The sequence below is a fragment of the Pleurodeles waltl genome, chromosome 8 (genome assembly GCF_031143425.1).
Source record: "Pleurodeles waltl isolate 20211129_DDA chromosome 8, aPleWal1.hap1.20221129, whole genome shotgun sequence".
Classification (NCBI taxonomy): Eukaryota; Metazoa; Chordata; class Amphibia; order Caudata; family Salamandridae; genus Pleurodeles; species Pleurodeles waltl.
In genome coordinates, this window is record NC_090447.1 from 381,460,301 (window position 1) to 381,481,733 (window position 21,433).

Consider the following 21,433-nt stretch of genomic DNA (forward strand, 5'->3'; position numbering starts at 1 on the left):
CAAGTCAATCACTCTAATGATTTTACAATCTGCTTCTGCAAGGAGGTGGTAGATAAGATGTCTCAACTGCCACAAATTCTAGAGGGAATACTGCAAGAAATCTGCTCCACCCGGAAGGATGAACAAACATGTACTAATCCACCTGCCACCATGCTAAAAACCTTACCGCGGGAGCAGAAACAAGAGGAGCCGCCCCATTCCTCCCTAACGCCCGCTTCATTGACCACAAGTGAGGAAAGAATTGCGGCTGATAGAAGTCAACTAGCAAGTGCTAGTAGGGAACCCATGGAGAATCACCTTCCGCTACAGTTCATCAATAAGCCCAGGAACCCTGATCTTCCCATAGCCCGGGCCCTATCAAAAAGAGAACGAAAGCGGGCAAGGAAGGGAAGGAAGTCCGCACAACCTCAACAACTAACTACCATAAAAACCACTGATACTTGCCTAAAGGAACCATCTAAGGATCATGTGACATCAAGGGGTGGGTATATCAGAGACATTACTTCCCATACAAGTAAAAGCTCTAACATAATAGCAGATGTGACAACACTCCCCGTTTTAGCAGGCATCACCCAGTCAACAAAGTCTCCCTTGAGGCCACCTGCAGCAGTTGGCACAATAACGGTCCTAAGATCAAGCCCCATAAGGGGACACCAGAACATAGAACCAAAACCCACCACACCTGCGCTGCCCACTCAACTAACACCGGTCAATGTGGGCAGTAAGGGATACAAATCTGCCATTGGTCAGGGGGAAGATGGTAATAAAGAGCAAAACTGGCACATAGAGCAAAACCAGTTATTTATAACAGGCACGAATAGTCATGAGGTATCCTCCAGTTACTCTGGATCCCAGAATTCACCTCCTGGTCCCCCACAGATGTCCTTAACCGCTCTTCTATTCTAAGAATCATAAAAGCTCTACCGGATCTACAGTTTGTAGCCTCGGAGGACCTCGCTGCAATAAAATGTATTCAACCAAGAGGCAACCAACACACTGATCCAACACTCACTATCTTCTCAGCACCGAATAACCCAAAGCGGATCATGGAAAGAAAGGACCTACTGAAAGCCTGGGGCATTGAGGTGACCATCTACAAAGGAGAGAGATATCCAACTCCGTTACTAGACTCACAATACCTAGTAAAATCTAAATTCACATGGTCGGTTCTGAGAAGAGTACATCAGGTCAGCAAACTCACTGAAGAAAGGTCTAGCAAGAGAAGACCATCTAACCACCCACTGAGAGTCCAAGTATGGAGAGAAGAAGGGAGAGAAAGAGTGGTCTTGGGTCAACAACGGCATCCGGAAAGGGAATGGGCAGTGACGGCTACACCCCCAGGACCGTTGGGCAACAGTTGAACAGGTAATGATCAACCCACAAAAGGCATATTATCCATTTGCTCCTGAAATGTTGGTGGCCTACGGGCAAAGCTGGAGGACCCTGCAGTAACAAAATTCTTTAGTTCCTTTGACATTTTACTCCTTCAGGAATCCTGGGCAATGGAATCAATACCGATAATCGGATTCACGGAATATCTCAGCCCAGCTACAAAAACCAATAGGCCTGGTAGGCCAAAGTGAGGCCTAGCCATCTATGTTAGTACGAGCATTTTGGTAAAAATTTCAGAGCACAAGGAGGAAGACCAGGAACCATTGATTCTGGTCAATATTTACATCAATCCAAAAAATAAAAAAATTGAGGCAAACTCAATTGTTAAAGATAAAAAGCACAGTAAATTCGGCATTTTGGCTATTGTCGGGCGATTCCAATCTCTGCCTCTTCCACAACCTGGGTGAGGACCACATTCAAACAGTGGCAAGAATGCCCAGCCAAACCCTTCCAAAAAAAACTCAGGAAAGACAAAATAGGGGAGAGTTTTATACGTACTTGTGAATCAGTAGGCCTCTTTGTGCTAAACGGGCGGAAGTCACCCGATATCCCACCGGCATGGACAAGATTCTCTGGGAAAACAGTCTCCCATCAAGACTATACTTTGGTGTCCCCTGCTTTGTATACGTTAGTAAACGCCTTCACCATCATGGACCGCACGGAAAGCAATCATAAGCCACAGGTATTTGGGATCTGTGCATCACCACAAAAGCCAGAGAAAGTGGCAGCCCTGAACGGGGCAATGGGCAGTGAAAATCTAAAGCGACTCAAATGGTCCTCCGACACCATTGAAAGTCTGGCAGAAGAGGCCGCACAAAAGCTAGAATCAATGACCACAAGTGGGGCTAAGTTGACAACAGTCTGGGAAAACTTTGCCCTCGACCTCATAAAAAAAGATTCCTTAGGTAACACAAGAAAGCGAGCACATTTGAATCACTGCCAATGTTCACTTTTACCACTGCCAGTGCGCAAAAGGAAAGCAGCTGTAGGTAAACTATTAAAGTTACTGCGCAAACACCCAAATAATGGATCAATACTGGCCGATCTGCGAGAGCAAAGGAAATTGTACAAAAGGGACCTATGGACCTTTAAAAAACACCAGCATGAGACCCTTTGGGCCAAACTACATTTTGCAACCAAAACATTACACTCCAAAAGATTTTGCAAAATCATCAATACAGTAGACAGTGGTTCAAAAGCAGGGAATAATGCAAATTTAACAGAGGAAGTATGGGTATCCCATCTAAAGTCCCAACTAAAAAAAACGACAACCGAAGAAGGCCCTCAAATCCAGGGGCACATGATTAACTGGAAACCCAATGTCCCTGAAGATTTGAAATTTACGGCATTTGAACTATTAAAAGTCATTGGAAAGTCACGAATGGACTGTGCCCCCGGCCCTAATGGCTTACCGCAAGCATTATTTAAACAGGAAACGGAAAGATGGGCCAATTTCCTGGCTGCAATGTTCAATGATGTGCTTACTGGTATCCTGGAAAGGCTTTATAATCCACTCCATATATAAGGGTGGGAACGTGGCTTCCCCAAGCAGCTACAGATTAATCGCTCTTTTAGATGTTGACCTCAAGTACTTTTCATCCTGTGTGCTAAAACATCTAGAAGCCCGGATTACAGATAATAATATTCTACCCCTAAATCAGACCGGCTTCACCAAGCACCAAAGAACATTAACAAATCTTATGGCACTGGGACTAATCATCAACAGAGTAAAAGCAAAGGGGACAATGACCTATTTATGTTTTGTTGATTTTAAAGCTGCTTTTGACTGTGTCGCTCGCAGCAAATTGTGGGCCAAATTACTACTGTGGGGGTTGCCACATTCTATTTTAAACGCCATCAAAATGATCTACTCTGATACTTGGATGAAGGTTAAATTGGGGGAAGGCTCTCATCTATCCAGTGCAGTTAAAACAACAGTTGGTGTGAAGCAAGGTTGTGTATTGGCCCCAACACTCTTCAACCTGTACATAGCAGATCTCCCCACCAAGTTAAATGATCAAGTATCCCACTCTCCCTCACTGGGTGGTCAACAAGTATCCAATATTCTATATGCAGATGACCTAGAATTAGTAATACCAGAATAGGCATGCAAAAATTGTAAATGCATTAGAAGAATATTCAGGATCTAATGAATTAGAAATCAATCATAAAAAATTGAAAATGATTACCCTAAACCGCAGGCCGACTAGCCAATGTGAATGGCATGTGATTGGGAAGACCCTAGAGAAAGTAAGGTCATATAGATACCTAGGATTTGTAGTAGATGCCAGAGATAATTACACGCCACAAAAAGAAGCAATAAAAAACAAGTCGCAGGCTCTTACTTACTCCTTTTGTAAGCTAGCAAACTCAATCTGTGGTCATGGTCTGAACCCACTAACAGCTGTAATGAGAGCGAAACTACTTTCAACTCTCACCAATGAGACTGAAATAATGAGGGGGATGGAAGCAGGTCTTTAGGATAAGCTTCTGATAAAGACCTATAAGCACATTTTTCGGCTCCCCGGGCATGCCTCGCCAGCCCAGGTCAGACTGGAATTCATGCTGGTCAAACAGTCATTAGCTTGACCCGCGGCATATATTAAATGCTGCTATAAATTGAGCCGCACCTCAAAAGGGTCTTTGGCTAATTTAGTCTGGCAGGAAATTCTCCTGGAAAGAGGGAACTGCAACTTCATAAGGTATCTAGAAAAGAGCAAGAGCCTTTTGAACTTAGATGAGGTATGGGATCACTCTCTACCCATCCCAGCTTTTAACAAAGGTGTGAATAAAGCAAGTAAATTACAGAGTTGGCTAGAAGATAGGATCTCTCTGACTAAAAGGGAGCATAGTTGGTTGATCCTCAACTCCTATAAAACACTTAAAGAATCATCACTTATGGCTGGCCCCTATTCATGGAAAATCAAGCAATCTTTTCTCAGACTCAGGCTAGGTGAAGTCCCAACGTTAGACCTCATGCCTAAATGGAAGAAGGAGCATCTAGTAGGCTCCCAGGAGTGCCGTCTTTGTCATCTAGCAGATGAAAACTTGGTGCGCGTGCTCTGCATTTGTCCAGCTTTGGCGGTTGAAAGAAGACTTTTACTGAAAAAAGAATAACAAATTTAAGAATTAGATCCTGCAGACAAGCATTAATTGAAGCTTTTAATCCACGAAACAAAATATCGAACATTAGGCTGGTGCAATGTTTGGAAATTTTCTCGCTCAAAATCTCAGCTTCTCGAAACATACCCAGTCATAGGGAGGGCGGAAATGATAATAAAATCCCTTCAACTTATTCTGAACACCTTAAAGAAGTGAAGGCCTCTAGGTAGTCTGTTGGGATGCTTTGCCTGTGCCGTAATAAAGTCTGGTACCAACAATCAGACTTAAGTAGGGATAAATAAAATCGATAGAAGGCTTCTTGCCACTTTGTCCTATTATTACTAATGCGTTATTGCACTATCACTGTTCTTTTTAAATTTTCATGTGGAAGGACATTTTATATATTATCTCATTTTAAGCTCAGGACTTTTATTGCACTGTAATTGCCTGATTTGCACTAATATGGCTCTGTTGTCCTATTATTACTAATGCCTTATTGCACTATTATTGCTCTGGTTTTAAATTCTCATGTGGAAAGGACATTTTATACATCAGCTAATTTAAAGCTCATGACCTTATTGCACTGTAATTGTTTTATTGCACTAATATTGTTCTGTTAAATTTTATGTGGAAGGAAAAGTTTTATGGTTTTAAATAACTAATAAAAAATCTTCATCATCATAGTGTATTTTTCCCATTTTCATGAACAATTTGAATTTAGTTTGATTTTGCACTATTCCCTAGTGAACCATCTCTAATGATTTGAACATCTAGTTTGCATGGGTTGCAGTGGTCTGTTACCAAACAGGATATTTTCGGTTCTACTTAGCTCATAATGTTGATACCAACCAAGTATGTTTAAAACTTGATATATAGTTGAACTGATTAGACCCTTGAAATTGTATTGTCAGCACTCTTGAAGCGCCTTGGAAGCAAGAGAACAGTTCAAGTGAAGACATGGAGTAGGATTAAGTGGCAGAGCACTTATCCTCAGTGTAGTTGAATGACTGGATACCATAGATAGTTTGAGTCCAGAGAGAACACGTTATAGATCTAGCACATCCTGCCCTGGTTTTGCACAGAGCAATCAAAGGGCTCAACATCATTGTTCTTGAAATTTCATCATTAGCACAATCCTCAGCACCAGGGGTCACACTCAAACTCTCCTGAGCTTTCTGGGCAAAGTGCCCTAGATACTTGTGGTGGGGTTGCAACCACTTCTTCTGGATAAAAAGCACAAACATTTACCCTACCAGTTTGTGATCTACTCCATTTATACTTGGAGCCAAAGATACCATTCAGGGGTAAGAGAAGACAATCACAAGAATATTAAACTTATAGGTTCCCGGTGAGGGACACATCAGTGGTAAAAAATGTACTTCAAAAGTTTTGTAATAAGCATGGGCGGTCCCTTCCTTGACTATCTTTGTGGATAAAACAAGATGAGAAAGAACAGGCACAAAATTCTCAATCCCATTCAGCAGGCAGTGGCTGTCTCTGTGTAATCTGAAGGTTAAAGATCAGTATGGTATCAAGGCATCCTTTTCCAGACTATAAAACAAAATAGACCATCAGAATGAAATTGGAGGAGAAGACCAATATTATGATGTAAAATTAAAAACCTTGGTAGAAATCACAAGACTAAAGCCTGATTATGAGGCTTGTGGTCCAAGGACCGCCAGCCATTTGGTGATGATCAAACTGCCACAACTGTGGCTGTCCGACCGCCACATTACAACCTGACGGTCGGACCTCAAGGGGACTGTCGTCCCCACTAGGAACATAGTCCTAATGGACTGATGGTGGTCTGGGTTGTACTGAGTTCAGCGCCACCTGGCTGATTATAACTCAGCTTTACGCCAGCTTTACATGGCAGGACCCCAGGGGTTGCAGGAGGGGGGCCTGCACTCTCTATGTCGATGGTGCTGGAGTGCTACGATATTGGCCTTGGCTCCCTTAAAGGAACCGAAGCCTATATCGCAGCACTGTTCCTGCAGGTTAACCCGGTAAAAACAGGTAATACAATGCTACTGCCATTCATCCTGGGGGAACATTGTAATAAGCTCCGGGGGGACGCTACCAGTATGATGGTAGAGTCTTCCTCACAGCTTTGGCAGTCCACATTTCGGATTGCAAAATTTGCAATGAAGCAAATGGCTTTTGGAAATTTTGTAGATGAATGTTTGTTTAGATATTAAAATGTGCTACCGGACTAACAATCTACAGGAAAAGCAACATCAAAAAGTCATCCATCTTGATACTTAATGTCTCTAACAATAGTGACAGGTAATGAATTATGAAAGTAGCAAAGTCATGAAGAGCATTGGACTTGGAAATACAAATGATACACACCATCTTAAATTTAGATACAGTATCAAAAAAGTTATTGAACGAGGAGTGTGAGAGCACCTGCTCCAGACTGCAGCATCTAGGACATGAGGCAAACATGAATATATGTGTTGGAATCCTGAGATAAAGAAGGTGTGTTTGGCCAGGAAACTTAAAAAGGTGGGCAGTGGGCACTTCACTCATAAGGTAGGGGGTGTTTCATTCAGTTCTCAGAAATAGCCAGCATTATGCAAGGAAGTATTTGGTCACAATCTAAGTTAACTATGGAGAAGGCATACCAATGAAATCGGCTGTAAGCGCCTTCACGATGTATTACTTAATTTAAAATAGCTTTTGTTACAAGGAGACTGAATTCGCCAAAAATGTGAACTGTATATTGTTGTCCCATTGATTTGTTTCAAACCAATACAAGTCAAGTTTTAGTTTTTCAGGCAAGTGCCTCTTTCATTATTATTCTTGGAATTTGTGTGTCTTTTAAATAATAAAGATACAATAGCAAAAAATATGTTGCCACAAGTTCAGATCTACATGCATATTGCATAAGTTTCCAAAATGTATTTTGCATTAGTGCTTCATTATGTTCTCTAGCTGGTCTTGTACATTTTCCTACTTGACTTCAATATTATCTTTATCATTTTTTTCTGAGTTGGTGCAGTGTCGAACCAGTCACAGTTTGTGTTTTAAGTTGCATGAAGAATGGCCTGTCTTCTAATAAAATAAAATACGTCTTGAGGTCATTTATCAGTAAAAAGTGGGCACATTTGTTCATTCATATTTCTAACCATTATGAAGATATTTGGGCCCTCTTCCGTATAAATAAGAATGGTATTAGTGATTCTCAGAATTTCAAGTATAATTGTGTTTGTTCTAATAGATATGTTAAGTATGCAAGACACCACATTGACAGTCTCAATGTAGCCCTACATAAACGCCTCAGCTTTTCTCTGGCTGGGCGTAGCCTAACGTATAGTTTTGCAAGTGGTTAGTGGCACCTATGAGAGCCGTTGAAAGGTCTCCCCATCAATCCACAGTTTGATGGGATCCTCTATATAAGGGACTGCAGTGAACTGTTTTTTTGTTGCAGTAGCCCCCCCACTTTCTGCCTGGTATTTGATGCAGCGTTAACTGAATTGCACTGGGTTCCTGCTAACCAGGTCCCCAGTGCCAGTGTTTTTTCCCCAAAAACGTGTTCTTCAAGTGACCAGGTCTTTTGAACCTCTGTAAATTCCTAGTATGTGGTACCTCTGGTACCTAGTGCATAGGTACTGAAGAGGGTCCTTAAGAGAAGCAGCATAGCTTCTGCCACTCTAAGGGACCCAGCACCAAACTCATGCAGACTGCCACTGCAGATTGAGTGACTAGGTGCTCTATAAAAAGTGTAAACACAACATGACACACACTTGTGTGCCACGTCACCTAACCCTGCATGTAATATTTGTAAGTTACCCCTACAGCAGGCCATACATCCCTAAGGTAGGGGTGTACTATAGTACATGTTAGGGCATATCTGCCTGAGCAATAAGGCCCCTGTGCTGGCCAGCTCAATTATTGACAGTACAAGTGAACAGGAAAGTCATCTTAAGGTATGTACTGGGCACTGGTCAAAACGTGTTACCCAGCTAAATAATGTCTTCACTGAAACCTATGGTGTTTGGTATCGAACACCTCATATTAATAAACCCACACTGATACCAGTGTTGGATTCATTAATACATGCACTCAGAGGGCACCTTTGAAGTGGCCCCTGAAAACCAAAATCAACTACTGGTGTGCTGACTGACTGGTTCTAACCAGCCTGCCACTGCAGACAATTATCTGACCTCCAGGGGTAAAATCTCTCACTCTCGAGCGATCAAGAAGAAAGCTTGCTCTGGCAAGGGGTCTTGTACACCCGTCCAATAGGATGACTTGTAAATTTGCATTCCAAGGCAGGGAGCTTCAAAGAGCCCACCACCTTTGGTATGCTAATCTGTCTTCCCTCAGAGTTGAGGAGATGCTGACCCCTCTGACCTGTGCCCTTTTGGCACCTGGACAGGTGGGAAAATTAGCTATGCAGGAGGCGTGTTGCACTTGTAGGCTGGGCACACCTCTAGGGTGACCAGCCTGAAGTGAACATGAAATAAGGAATTACACCATCTTGTGTGTGGTGTAATTAGGATTTCTGGGACAGGGTGATGCCCACTGCCAAAAGGAAGTGGCCATCAAGGGGGAGTAGCTATTAAGACTGATCCCCATAAATCCCGGAGAGAAGTCCCGTAAGTTGCTGTTAAGTGCCCAAATGTAGTACATATTTTTCCCCATAGGATAATCTTACTGCACCCAAAAATTGCACTTTTTCAACTTTTGAAAACTGTAACATTCATAACTCAAAAGCTACTTACCTGATTCCGATGATCTTGATATCTAAATTCATATTGTATGTACATATTCATTATGTGTTATTTCTATAAATTGGTGTCAGATTTCTTTATTGAGTTTGTTTCTTACTTACTGACTTTCTGTATGCAATACATGCTTAACATTACCCTCTGATATGCCTATCTGCTTGCCCACACTATAACAAAAAAGAGAATTTGAGTAGTCATTTGTGCCTCTCTTATTCTTTTTGGGTTTGCTTCGGCTCTTTACTAAGAGTACCTCTAAAGAGCCTGCTTCCTACAGGGACCCAACAAACTATTGTCAAAAAGAGAAAAACTACAGAGCAGTGTCAAAGTTAACCTCTTGGGTGCCTTGGACGAGATGATCTCGTCCAAGGCTACAGTTCCCCTGTGCCTTGGACGAGATCATCTCGTCCATGGCACAGGGGAACTTGGGGGCGCGCTAGCGCGCCCCCCGTGCACCCCCCTTCCCCCCCCAAGTCGGGGATGGAAGGGGAACACCTTCCCCTTCCACCCCCGACCCCCCCCACCCCCCCCTGTGACGTCAGCACGCGCGCGTGCGCTGATGTGTCACAGGGGCCTCCCTCGTCGCGCTGGAAGCTCTGCTTCCAGCGCGATTGAAAAAGAAATGCAAAAGCATTTCTTTTTCAATCACTTGGGAGGCCCGGAGGGGCTTCAAAGGGAAGGAAAAGTATTTCCTTCCCTTTGAAGTCCCTCCAAGGGTTTCAAAAGCCGGATTGCTTGCAATCCGGCTTTTGAAACCCCACTAGACACCAGGGATTTTTTTTTTTTTCTTTGAAATTGACAAAAGGGAGCGACCCCTTGGGCAAGGGTCGCTCCCAGGGGGGGCATTTTTTTTAAAAGGCCTTTTCTGCCCCCCATCGGCCTTATTAGGCCGATCTGCCCCCAGGGGGGGCAGAAACCTCTAGGCACCAGGGACCATTTTTTTTTTGTTTCATTTTTTTTATTGAGGTGGGGAGCGACCCCTTAGGCAAGGGTCGCTCCCCTTGGGGGAAAATTATATTTTGGCCATTTCTGCCCCCCTTGGGGGCAGATTGGCCTATTTTGATGAGGCCAATCTGCCCCCAAGGGGGGTAGAAACCTCTAGACACCAGGGATTTTTTTTATTTTTTATGGTTATTGACAAAAGGGAGCGACCCCTTGGGCAAGGGTCGCTCCCAGGGGGGGCATATTTTCGGGAAGGCCTTTTCTGCCCCCCCTGGGGGCAGATCGGCCTACTATTAGGCCGATCTGCCCCCAGGGGGGGCAGAAACCTCTAGGCACCAGGGACCCTTTTTTTTATTTTTTTGCTTCATTTTTTTTTTTCTGGTGGGGAGCAACCCATTAGGCAAGGGTCGCTCCCCTTGGGGGAAAATTATATTTTGCCCATTTCTGCCCCCCTTGGGGGCAGATTGGCCTATTTTGATGAGGCCAATCTGCCCCCAAGGGGGGTAGAAACCACTAGACACCAGGGAGTTTTTTCTTTGCGTGAATTTCACGCAAAGGGAGCGACCCCTTAGGCAAGGGTCGCTCCCTGGGGGGGAGGGCAATTTATTTTAGGCCATTTTCGGCCTATTATTAGGCCATTTCTGCCCCCAGGGGGGGAAGAAACCTCTAGGCGCCAGGGCAAATTTTTTTTTTGTGTTTTTTTTTTTTGTTCTTTCTTTTTTTTAGAGATGGGGAGCGACCCATCAGGCAAGGGTCGCTCCCCTGGGGGGCAAATTGTATTTAGACCATTTCAGCCCCCCTGGGGGCAGATTGGCCGATTTTAGGTCAATCTGCCCCCAAGGGGGCAGAAACCACTAGGCACCGGGGATTTGTTTTTTGGCGCCAATGTCACGCAGGGGGAGCGACCCCGTAGGCAAGGGTCGCTCCCGGGGCAGGGGGGGTGGGGGTTGGGGGGGCAAATTTATTTTAGGCCATTTCTGCCCCCCCGGGGGACAGATCGGCCTATTATTAGGCCGAACTGCCCCCGGGGGGGGGGGGGCAGAACACTCTAGGCGCCAGGGCAATTTTTTTTTTGTGTTTTTTTTTGTTGTTGTTTCTTTTTTTAGAGATGGGGAGCGACCCATAAGGCAAGGGTCGCTCCCCTGGGGGGGCAAATTGTATTTAGACCATTTCTGCCCCCCTGGGGGCAGATTGGCCAATTTTAGGTCAATCTGCCCCCAAGGGGGCAGAAACCACTAGGCACCGGGGATTTGTTTTTTGGCGCCAATGTCACGCAGGGGGAGCGACCCCGTAGGCAAGGGTCGCTCCCGGGGGGGGGGTGGGGGTTGGGGGGGCTAAATTTATTTTAGGCCATTTATTAGGCCGAACTGCCCCCGGGGGGGGGGGGGGCAGAACACTCTAGGCGCTAGGGCAATTTTTTTTTTGTGTTTTTATTTTTTGTTGTTTCTTTTTTTAGAGATGGGGAGCGACCCATCAGGCAAGGGTCGCTCCCCTGGGGTGGCAAATTGTATTTAGACCATTTCTGCCCCCCTGGGGGCAGATTGGCCAATTTTAGGTCAATCTGCCCCCAAGGGGGCAGAAACCACTAGGCACCGGGGATTTGTTTTTTGGCGCCAATGTCACGCAGGGGGAGCGACCCCGTAGGCAAGGGTCGCTCCCGGGGGGGGGGGTTGGGGGGGCAAATTTATTTTAGGCCATTTCTGCCCCCCCGGGGGACAGATCGGCCTATTATTAGGCCGAACTGCCCCGGGGGGGGGGGCAGAACACTCTAGGCGCCAGGGCAATTTTTTTTTTGTGTTTTTTTTTTTGTTGTTTCTTTTTTTAGAGATGGGGCGCGACCCATCAGGCAAGGGTCGCTCCCCTGGGGGGGGCAAATTGTATTTAGACCATTTCTGCCCCCCTGGGGGCAGATTGGCCAATTTTAGGTCAATCTGCCCCCAAGGGGGCAGAAACCACTAGGCACCGGGGATTTGTTTTTTGGTGCCAATGTCACGCAGGGGGAGCGACCCCGTAGGCAAGGGTCGCTCCCGGCGGGGGAGGGTGGGGGTTGGGGGGGCAAATTTATTTTAGGGCATTTCTGCCCCCCCCCCCCGGGGCCGGCTGAGCTACAGGCCAAACACCACAGGTAGGCACCTTGCAAAAAACACCTCTGTTTTCTGTGAAAAAATATGTTGTGTCCACGTTGTGTTTTGGGCAATTTCCTTTTGTGGGCGCTAGGCCTACCCACAGAAGTGATGTACCATTTTTATCGAGAGACTTAGGGGAACGCTGGGTGGAAGGAAATTCGTGGCTCCTCTCAGATTCCAGAACTTTCTGTCACCGAAATGAGAGGAAAAAGTGTTTGTTGGGCCAAATTTTGATGTTTGCAAAGGATTCTGGGTAACATAACCTGGTCAGAGCCCCGCAAGTCACCTCATCTTGGATTCCCCTGGGTTTCTAGTTTTCAAAAATGCACTGGTTTGCTAGGTTTCCTCAGGTGTCGGCTGAGCTACAGGCCAAAATCCACAGGTAGGCACTGCTTTTTAAAAAAAAATGTGATGTGTCCACGTTGTGTTTTGGGCCCTTTCCTTTCGTGGGCGCTAGTCCTACCCACACAAGTGAGGTATCATTTTTATCGGGAGACTTGGGGGAATGCTGGGTAGAAGGAAATTTGTGGCTCCTCTCAGATTCCAGAACTTTCTGCCACAGAAATGTGAGTAACATGTGTATTTTTAGCCAAATTTTGAGGTTTGCAAAGGATTCTGGGTAACAGAACCGGGTCCGAGCCCCGCAAGTCACCCCTCCTTGGATTCCCCTAGGTCTCCAGTTTTCAGAAATTCACAGGTTTGGTAGGTTTCCCTAGGTGCCGTCTGAGCTAGAGGCCAAAATCTACAGGTAGGCACTTCGCAAAAAACACCTCTGTTTTTTTCCAAAATTTAGGATGTGTCCACGTTGCGCTTTGGGGTGTTTCCTGTCGCCGGCGCTAGGCCTACCCACGCAAGTGAGGTATAATTTTTATCGGGAAACTTGGGGGAACGCTGGGTGGAAGGAAATTTGTAGCTCCTCTCAGATTCCAGAACTTTCTGCCACAGAAATCTGAGGGACATGTGTTTTTTTAGCCAAATTTTGAGGTTTGCAAAGGATTCTGGGTAACAGAACCTGGTCCGAGCCCCGCAAGTCACCCCTCCTTGGATTCCCCTAGGTCTCTAGTTTTCAGAAATGCACAGGTTTGGTAGGTTTCCCTAGGTGCCGGCTGAGCTAGAGGCCAAAATCTACAGGTAGGCACTTCGCAAAAAACACCTCTGTTTTTTTCCAAAATTTAGGATGTGTCCACGTTGCGCTTTGGGGTGTTTCCTGTCGCCGGCGCTAGGCCTACCCACGCAAGTGAGGTATCATTTTTATCGGGAGACTTGGGGGAACGCTGGGTGGAAGGAAATTTGTAGCTCCTCTCAGATTCCAGAACTTTCTGCCACAGAAATGTGAGGGACATGTGTTTTTTTAGCCAAATTTTGAGGTTTGCAAAGGATTCTGGGTAACAGAACCTGGTCCGAGCCCCGCAAGTCACCCCTCCTTGGATTCCCCTAGGTCTCTAGTTTTCAGAAATGCACAGGTTTGGTAGGTTTCTCTAGGTGCCGGCTGAGCTACAGGCCAAAATCTACAGGTAGGCACTTCGCAAAAAACACCTCTGTTTTTTTCAAACATTTAGGATGTGTCCACGTTGCGCTTTGGGGTGTTTCCTGTCGCCGGCGCTAGGCCTACCCACGCAAGTGAGGTATCATTTTTATCGGGAGACTTGGGGGAACGCTGGGTGGAAGGAAATTTGTAGCTCCTCTCAGATTCCAGAACTTTCTACCACAGAAATGAGAGGGACATGTGTTTTTTTAGCCAAATTTTGAGGTTTGCAAAGGATTCTGGGTAACAGAACCTGGTCCGAGCCCCGCAAGTCACCCCTCCTTAGATTCCCCTAGGTCTCTAGTTTTCAGAAATGCACAGGTTTGGTAGGTTTCCCTAGGTGCCGGCTGAGCTAGAGGCCAAAATCTACAGGTAGGCACTTCGCAAAAAACACCTCTGTTTTTTTCCACAATTTAGGATGTGTCCACGTTGCGCTTTGGGGTGTTTCCTGTCGCCGGCGGTAGGCCTACCCACGCAAGTGAGGTATAATTTTTATCGGGAGACTTGGGGGAACGCTGGGTGGAAGGAAATTTGTAGCTCCTCTCAGATTCCAGAACTTTCTGCCACAGAAATCTGAGGGATATGTGTTTTTTTAGCCAAATTTTGAGGTTTGCAAAGGATTCTGGGTAACAGAACCTGGTCCGAGCCCCGCAAGTCACCCCTCCTTGGATTCCCCTAGGTCTCTAGTTTTCAGAAATGCACAGGTTTGGTAGGTTTCCCTAGGTGCCGGCTGAGCTAGAGGCCAAAATCTACAGGTAGGCACTTTGCAAAAAACACCTCTGTTTTTTTCCAAAATTTAGGATGTGTCCACGTTGCGCTTTGGGGTGTTTCCTGTCGCCGGCGCTAGGCCTACCCACGCAAGTGAGGTATCATTTTTATCGGGAGACTTGGGGGAACGCTGGGTGGAAGGAAATTTGTAGCTCCTCTCAGATTCCAGAACTTTCTGCCACAGAAATGTGAGGGACATGTGTTTTTTTAGCCAAATTTTGAGGTTTGCAAAGGATTCTGGGTAACAGAACCTGGTCCGAGCCCCGCAAGTCACCCCTCCTTGGATTCCCCTAGGTCTCTAGTTTTCAGAAATGCACAGGTTTGGTAGGTTTCCCTAGGTGGCGGCTGAGCTAGAGGCCAAAATCTACAGGTAGTCACTTTGCTAAAAACAGCTCTGTTTTCTGTGATATGTCCACGTTGTGTTTTGGGGCATATCCTGTCGCGGGCGCTAGGCCTACCCACACAAGTGAGGTATCATTTTTATCGGGAGACGTGGGGGAACGCTGGGTGGAAGGAAATTTGTGGCTCCTCTCAGATTCCAGAACTTTCTGCCACAGAAATGTGAGGAACATGTGTTTTTTTAGCCAAATTTTGAGGTTTGCAAAGGATTCTGGGTAACAGAACCTGGTCCGAGCCACACAAGTCACCCCTCCTTGGATTCCCCTAGGTCTCTAGTTTTCAGAAATGCACAGGTTGTGTAGGTTTCCCTAGGTGGCGGCTGAGCTAGAGGCCAAAATCTACAGGTAGGCACTTCGCAAAAAACACCTCTGTTTTTTTCCAAAATTTAGGATGTGTCCACGTTGCGCTTTGGGGTGTTTCCTGTCGCCGGCGCTAGGCCTACCCACGCAAGTGAGGTATCATTTTTATCGGAAGACTTGGGGGAACGCTGGGTGGAAGGAAATTTGTAGCTCCTCTCAGATTCCAGAACTTTCTGCCACAGAAATGTGAGGGACATGTGTTTTTTTAGCCAAATTTTGAGGTTTGCAAAGGATTCTGGGTAACAGAACCTGGTCCCAACCCCGCAAGTCACCCCTCCTTGGATTCCCCTAGGTCTCTAGTTTTCAGAAATACACAGGTTTGGTAGGTTTCCCTAGGTGCCGGCTGAGCTAGAGGCCAAAATCTACAGGTAGTCACTTTGCTAAAAACAGCTCTGTTTTCTGTGATATGTCCACGTTGTGTTTTGGGGCATATCCTGTCGCGGGTGCTAGGCCTACCCACACAAGTGAGGTATCATTTTTATCGGGAGACGTGGGGGAACGCTGGGTGGAAAGAAATTTGTGTCTCCTCTCAGATTCCAGAACTTTCTGCCACAGAAATGTGAGGAACATGTGTTTTTTAGCCAAATTTTGAGGTTTGCAAAGGATTCTGGGTAACAGAACCTGGTCCGAGCCACACAAGTCACCCCTCCTTGGATTCCCCTAGGTCTCTAGTTTTCAGAAATGCATAGGTTTGGTAGGTTTCCCTAGGTGGCGGCTGAGCTAGAGGCCAAAATCTACAGGTAGTCACTTTGCTAAAAACAGGTCTGTTTTCTGTGATATGTCCACGTTGTGTTTTGGGGCATATCCTGTCGCGGGCGCTAGGCCTACCCACACAAGTGAGGTATCATTTTTATCGGGAGACGTGGGGGAACGCTGGGTGGAAGGAAATTTGTGGCTCCTCTCAGATTCCAGAACTTTCTGCCACAGAAATGTGAGGAACATGTGTTTTTTTAGCCAAATTTTGAGGTTTGCAAAGGATTCTGGGTAACAGAACCTGGTCCGAGCCCCGCAAGTCACCCCTCCTTGGATCCCCCTAGGTCTCTAGTTTTCAGAAATGCACAGGTTTGGTAGGTTTCCCTAGGTGGCGGCTGAGCTAGAGGCCAAAATCTACAGGTAGTCACTTTGCTAAAAACAGCTCTGTTTTCTGTGAAATGTCCACGTTGTGTTTTGGGGCATATCCTGTCGCGGGCGCTAGGCCTACCCACACAAGTGAGGTATCATTTTTATCGGGAGACGTGGGGGAACGCTGGGTGGAAGGAAATTTGTGGCTCCTCTCAGATTCCAGAACTTTCTGCCACAGAAATGTGAGGAACATGTGTTTTTTTAGCCAAATTTTGAGGTTTGCAAAGGATTCTGGGTAACAGAACCTGGTCCGAGCCACACAAGTCACCCCTCCTTGGATTCCCCTAGGTCTCTAGTTTTCAGAAATGCACAGGTTTGGTAGGTTTCTCTAGGTGCCGGCTGAGCTACAGGCCAAAATCTACAGGTAGGCACTTCGCAAAAAACACCTCTGTTTTTTTCAAACATTTAGGATGTGTCCACGTTGCGCTTTGGGGTGTTTCCTGTCGCCGGCGCTAGGCCTACCCACGCAAGTGAGGTATCATTTTTATCGGGAGACTTGGGGGAACGCTGGGTGGAAGGAAATTTGTAGCTCCTCTCAGATTCCAGAACTTTCTACCACAGAAATGAGAGGGACATGTGTTTTTTTAGCCAAATTTTGAGGTTTGCAAAGGATTCTGGGTAACAGAACCTGGTCCGAGCCCCGCAAGTCACCCCTCCTTAGATTCCCCTAGGTCTCTAGTTTTCAGAAATGCACAGGTTTGGTAGGTTTCCCTAGGTGCCGGCTGAGCTAGAGGCCAAAATCTACAGGTAGGCACTTCGCAAAAAACACCTCTGTTTTTTTCCACAATTTAGGATGTGTCCACGTTGCGCTTTGGGGTGTTTCCTGTCGCCGGCGCTAGGCCTACCCACGCAAGTGAGGTATAATTTTTATCGGGAGACTTGGGGGAACGCTGGGTGGAAGGAAATTTGTAGCTCCTCTCAGATTCCAGAACTTTCTGCCACAGAAATCTGAGGGATATGTGTTTTTTTAGCCAAATTTTGAGGTTTGCAAAGGATTCTGGGTAACAGAACCTGGTCCGAGCCCCGCAAGTCACCCCTCCTTGGATTCCCCTAGGTCTCTAGTTTTCAGAAATGCACAGGTTTGGTAGGTTTCCCTAGGTGCCGGCTGAGCTAGAGGCCAAAATCTACAGGTAGGCACTTTGCAAAAAACACCTCTGTTTTTTTCCAAAATTTAGGATGTGTCCACGTTGCGCTTTGGGGTGTTTCCTGTCGCCGGCGCTAGGCCTACCCACGCAAGTGAGGTATCATTTTTATCGGGAGACTTGGGGGAACGCTGGGTGGAAGGAAATTTGTAGCTCCTCTCAGATTCCAGAACTTTCTGCCACAGAAATGTGAGGGACATGTGTTTTTTTAGCCAAATTTTGAGGTTTGCAAAGGATTCTGGGTAACAGAACCTGGTCCGAGCCCCGCAAGTCACCCCTCCTTGGATTCCCCTAGGTCTCTAGTTTTCAGAAATGCACAGGTTTGGTAGGTTTCCCTAGGTGGCGGCTGAGCTAGAGGCCAAAATCTACAGGTAGTCACTTTGCTAAAAACAGCTCTGTTTTCTGTGATATGTCCACGTTGTGTTTTGGGGCATATCCTGTCGCGGGCGCTAGGCCTACCCACACAAGTGAGGTATCATTTTTATCGGGAGACGTGGGGGAACGCTGGGTGGAAGGAAATTTGTGGCTCCTCTCAGATTCCAGAACTTTCTGCCACAGAAATGTGAGGAACATGTGTTTTTTTAGCCAAATTTTGAGGTTTGCAAAGGATTCTGGGTAACAGAACCTGGTCCGAGCCACACAAGTCACCCCTCCTTGGATTCCCCTAGGTCTCTAGTTTTCAGAAATGCACAGGTTGTGTAGGTTTCCCTAGGTGGCGGCTGAGCTAGAGGCCAAAATCTACAGGTAGGCACTTCGCAAAAAACACCTCTGTTTTTTTCCAAAATTTAGGATGTGTCCACGTTGCGCTTTGGGGTGTTTCCTGTCGCCGGCGCTAGGCCTACCCACGCAAGTGAGGTATCATTTTTATCGGAAGACTTGGGGGAACGCTGGGTGGAAGGAAATTTGTAGCTCCTCTCAGATTCCAGAACTTTCTGCCACAGAAATGTGAGGGACATGTGTTTTTTTAGCCAAATTTTGAGGTTTGCAAAGGATTCTGGGTAACAGAACCTGGTCCCAACCCCGCAAGTCACCCCTCCTTGGATTCCCCTAGGTCTCTAGTTTTCAGAAATACACAGGTTTGGTAGGTTTCCCTAGGTGCCGGCTGAGCTAGAGGCCAAAATCTACAGGTAGTCACTTTGCTAAAAACAGCTCTGTTTTCTGTGATATGTCCACGTTGTGTTTTGGGGCATATCCTGTCGCGGGTGCTAGGCCTACCCACACAAGTGAGGTATCATTTTTATCGGGAGACGTGGGGGAACGCTGGGTGGAAAGAAATTTGTGTCTCCTCTCAGATTCCAGAACTTTCTGCCACAGAAATGTGAGGAACATGTGTTTTTTAGCCAAATTTTGAGGTTTGCAAAGGATTCTGGGTAACAGAACCTGGTCCGAGCCACACAAGTCACCCCTCCTTGGATTCCCCTAGGTCTCTAGTTTTCAGAAATGCATAGGTTTGGTAGGTTTCCCTAGGTGGCGGCTGAGCTAGAGGCCAAAATCTACAGGTAGTCACTTTGCTAAAAACAGCTCTGTTTTCTGTGATATGTCCACGTTGTGTTTTGGGGCATATCCTGTCGCGGGCGCTAGGCCTACCCACACAAGTGAGGTATCATTTTTATCGGGAGACGTGGGGGAACGCTGGGTGGAAGGAAATTTGTGGCTCCTCTCAGATTCCAGAACTTTCTGCCACAGAAATGTGAGGAACATGTGTTTTTTTAGCCAAATTTTGAGGTTTGCAAAGGATTCTGGGTAACAGAACCTGGTCCGAGCCCCGCAAGTCACCCCTCCTTGGATCCCCCTAGGTCTCTAGTTTTCAGAAATGCACAGGTTTGGTAGGTTTCCCTAGGTGGCGGCTGAGCTAGAGGCCAAAATCTACAGGTAGTCACTTTGCTAAAAACAGCTCTGTTTTCTGTGAAATGTCCACGTTGTGTTTTGGGGCATATCCTGTCGCGGGCGCTAGGCCTACCCACACAAGTGAGGTATCATTTTTATCGGGAGACGTGGGGGAACGCTGGGTGGAAGGAAATTTGTGGCTCCTCTCAGATTCCAGAACTTTCTGCCACAGAAATGTGAGGAACATGTGTTTTTTTAGCCAAATTTTGAGGTTTGCAAAGGATTCTGGGTAACAGAACCTGGTCCGAGCCACACAAGTCACCCCTCCTTGGATTCCCCTAGGTCTCTAGTTTTCAGAAATGCACAGGTTTGGTAGGTTTCCCTAGGTGGCGGCTGAGCTAGAGGCCAAAATCTACAGGTAGGCACTTCGCAAAAAACACCTCTGTTTTTTTCCAAAATTTAGGATGTGTCCACGTTGCGCTTTGGGGTGTTTCCTGTCGCCGGCGCTAGGCCTACCCACGCAAGTGAGGTATCATTTTTATCGGGAGACTTGGGGGAACGCTGGGTGGAAGGAAATTTGTAGCTCCTCTCAGATTCCAGAACTTTCTGCCACAGAAATGTGAGGGACATGTGTTTTTTTAGCCAAATTTTGAGGTTTGCAAAGGATTCTGGGTAACAGAACCTGGTCCCAACCCCGCAAGTCACCCCTCCTTGGATTCCCCTAGGTCTCTAGTTTTCAGAAATGCACAGGTTTGGTAGGTTTCCCTAGGTGCCGGCTGAGCTAGAGGCCAAAATCTACAGGTAGTCACTTTGCTAAAAACAGCTCTGTTTTCTGTGATATGTCCACGTTGTGTTTTGGGGCATATCCTGTCGCGGGTGCTAGGCCTACCCACACAAGTGAGGTATCATTTTTATCGGGAGACGTGGGGGAACGCTGGGTGGAAAGAAATTTGTGTCTCCTCTCAGATTCCAGAACTTTCTGCCACAGAAATGTGAGGAACATGTGTTTTTTAGCCAAATTTTGAGGTTTGCAAAGGATTCTGGGTAACAGAACCTGGTCCGAGCCACACAAGTCACCCCTCCTTGGATTCCCCTAGGTCTCTAGTTTTCAGAAATGCATACGTTTGGTAGGTTTCCCTAGGTGGCGGCTGAGCTAGAGGCCAAAATCTACAGGTAGTCACTTTGCTAAAAACAGCTCTGTTTTCTGTGATATGTCCACGTTGTGTTTTGGGGCATATCCTGTCGCGGGCGCTAGGCCTACCCACACAAGTGAGGTATCATTTTTATCGGGAGACGTGGGGGAACGCTGGGTGGAAGGAAATTTGTGGCTCCTCTCAGATTCCAGAACTTTCTGCCACAGAAATGTGAGGAACATGTGTTTTTTTAGCCAAATTTTGAGGTTTGCAAAGGATTCTGGGTAACAGAACCTGGTCCGAGCCCCACAAGTCACCCCTCCTTGGATCCCCCTAGGTCTCTAGTTTTCAGAAATGCACAGGTTTGGTAGGTTTCCCTAGGTGGCGGCTGAGCTAGAGGCCAAAATCTACAGGTAGTCACTTTGCTAAAAACAGCTCTGTTTTCTGTGATATGTCCACGTTGTGTTTTGGGGCATATCCTGTCGCGGGCGCTAGGCCTACCCACACAAGTGAGGTATCATTTTTATCGGGAGACGTGGGGGAACGCTGGGTGGAAGGAAATTTGTGGCTCCTCTCAGATTCCAGAACTTTCTGCCACAGAAATGTGAGGAACATGTGTTTTTTTAGCCAAATTTTGAGGTTTGCAAAGGATTCTGGGTAACAGAACCTGGTCCGAGCCACACAAGTCACCCCTCCTTGGATTCCCCTAGGTCTCTAGTTTTCAGAAATGCACAGGTTTGGTACGTTTCCCTAGGTGGCGGCTGAGCTAGAGGCCAAAATCTACAGGTAGGCACTTCGCAAAAAACACCTCTGTTTTTTTCCAAAATTTAGGATGTGTCCACGTTGCGCTTTGGGGTGTTTCC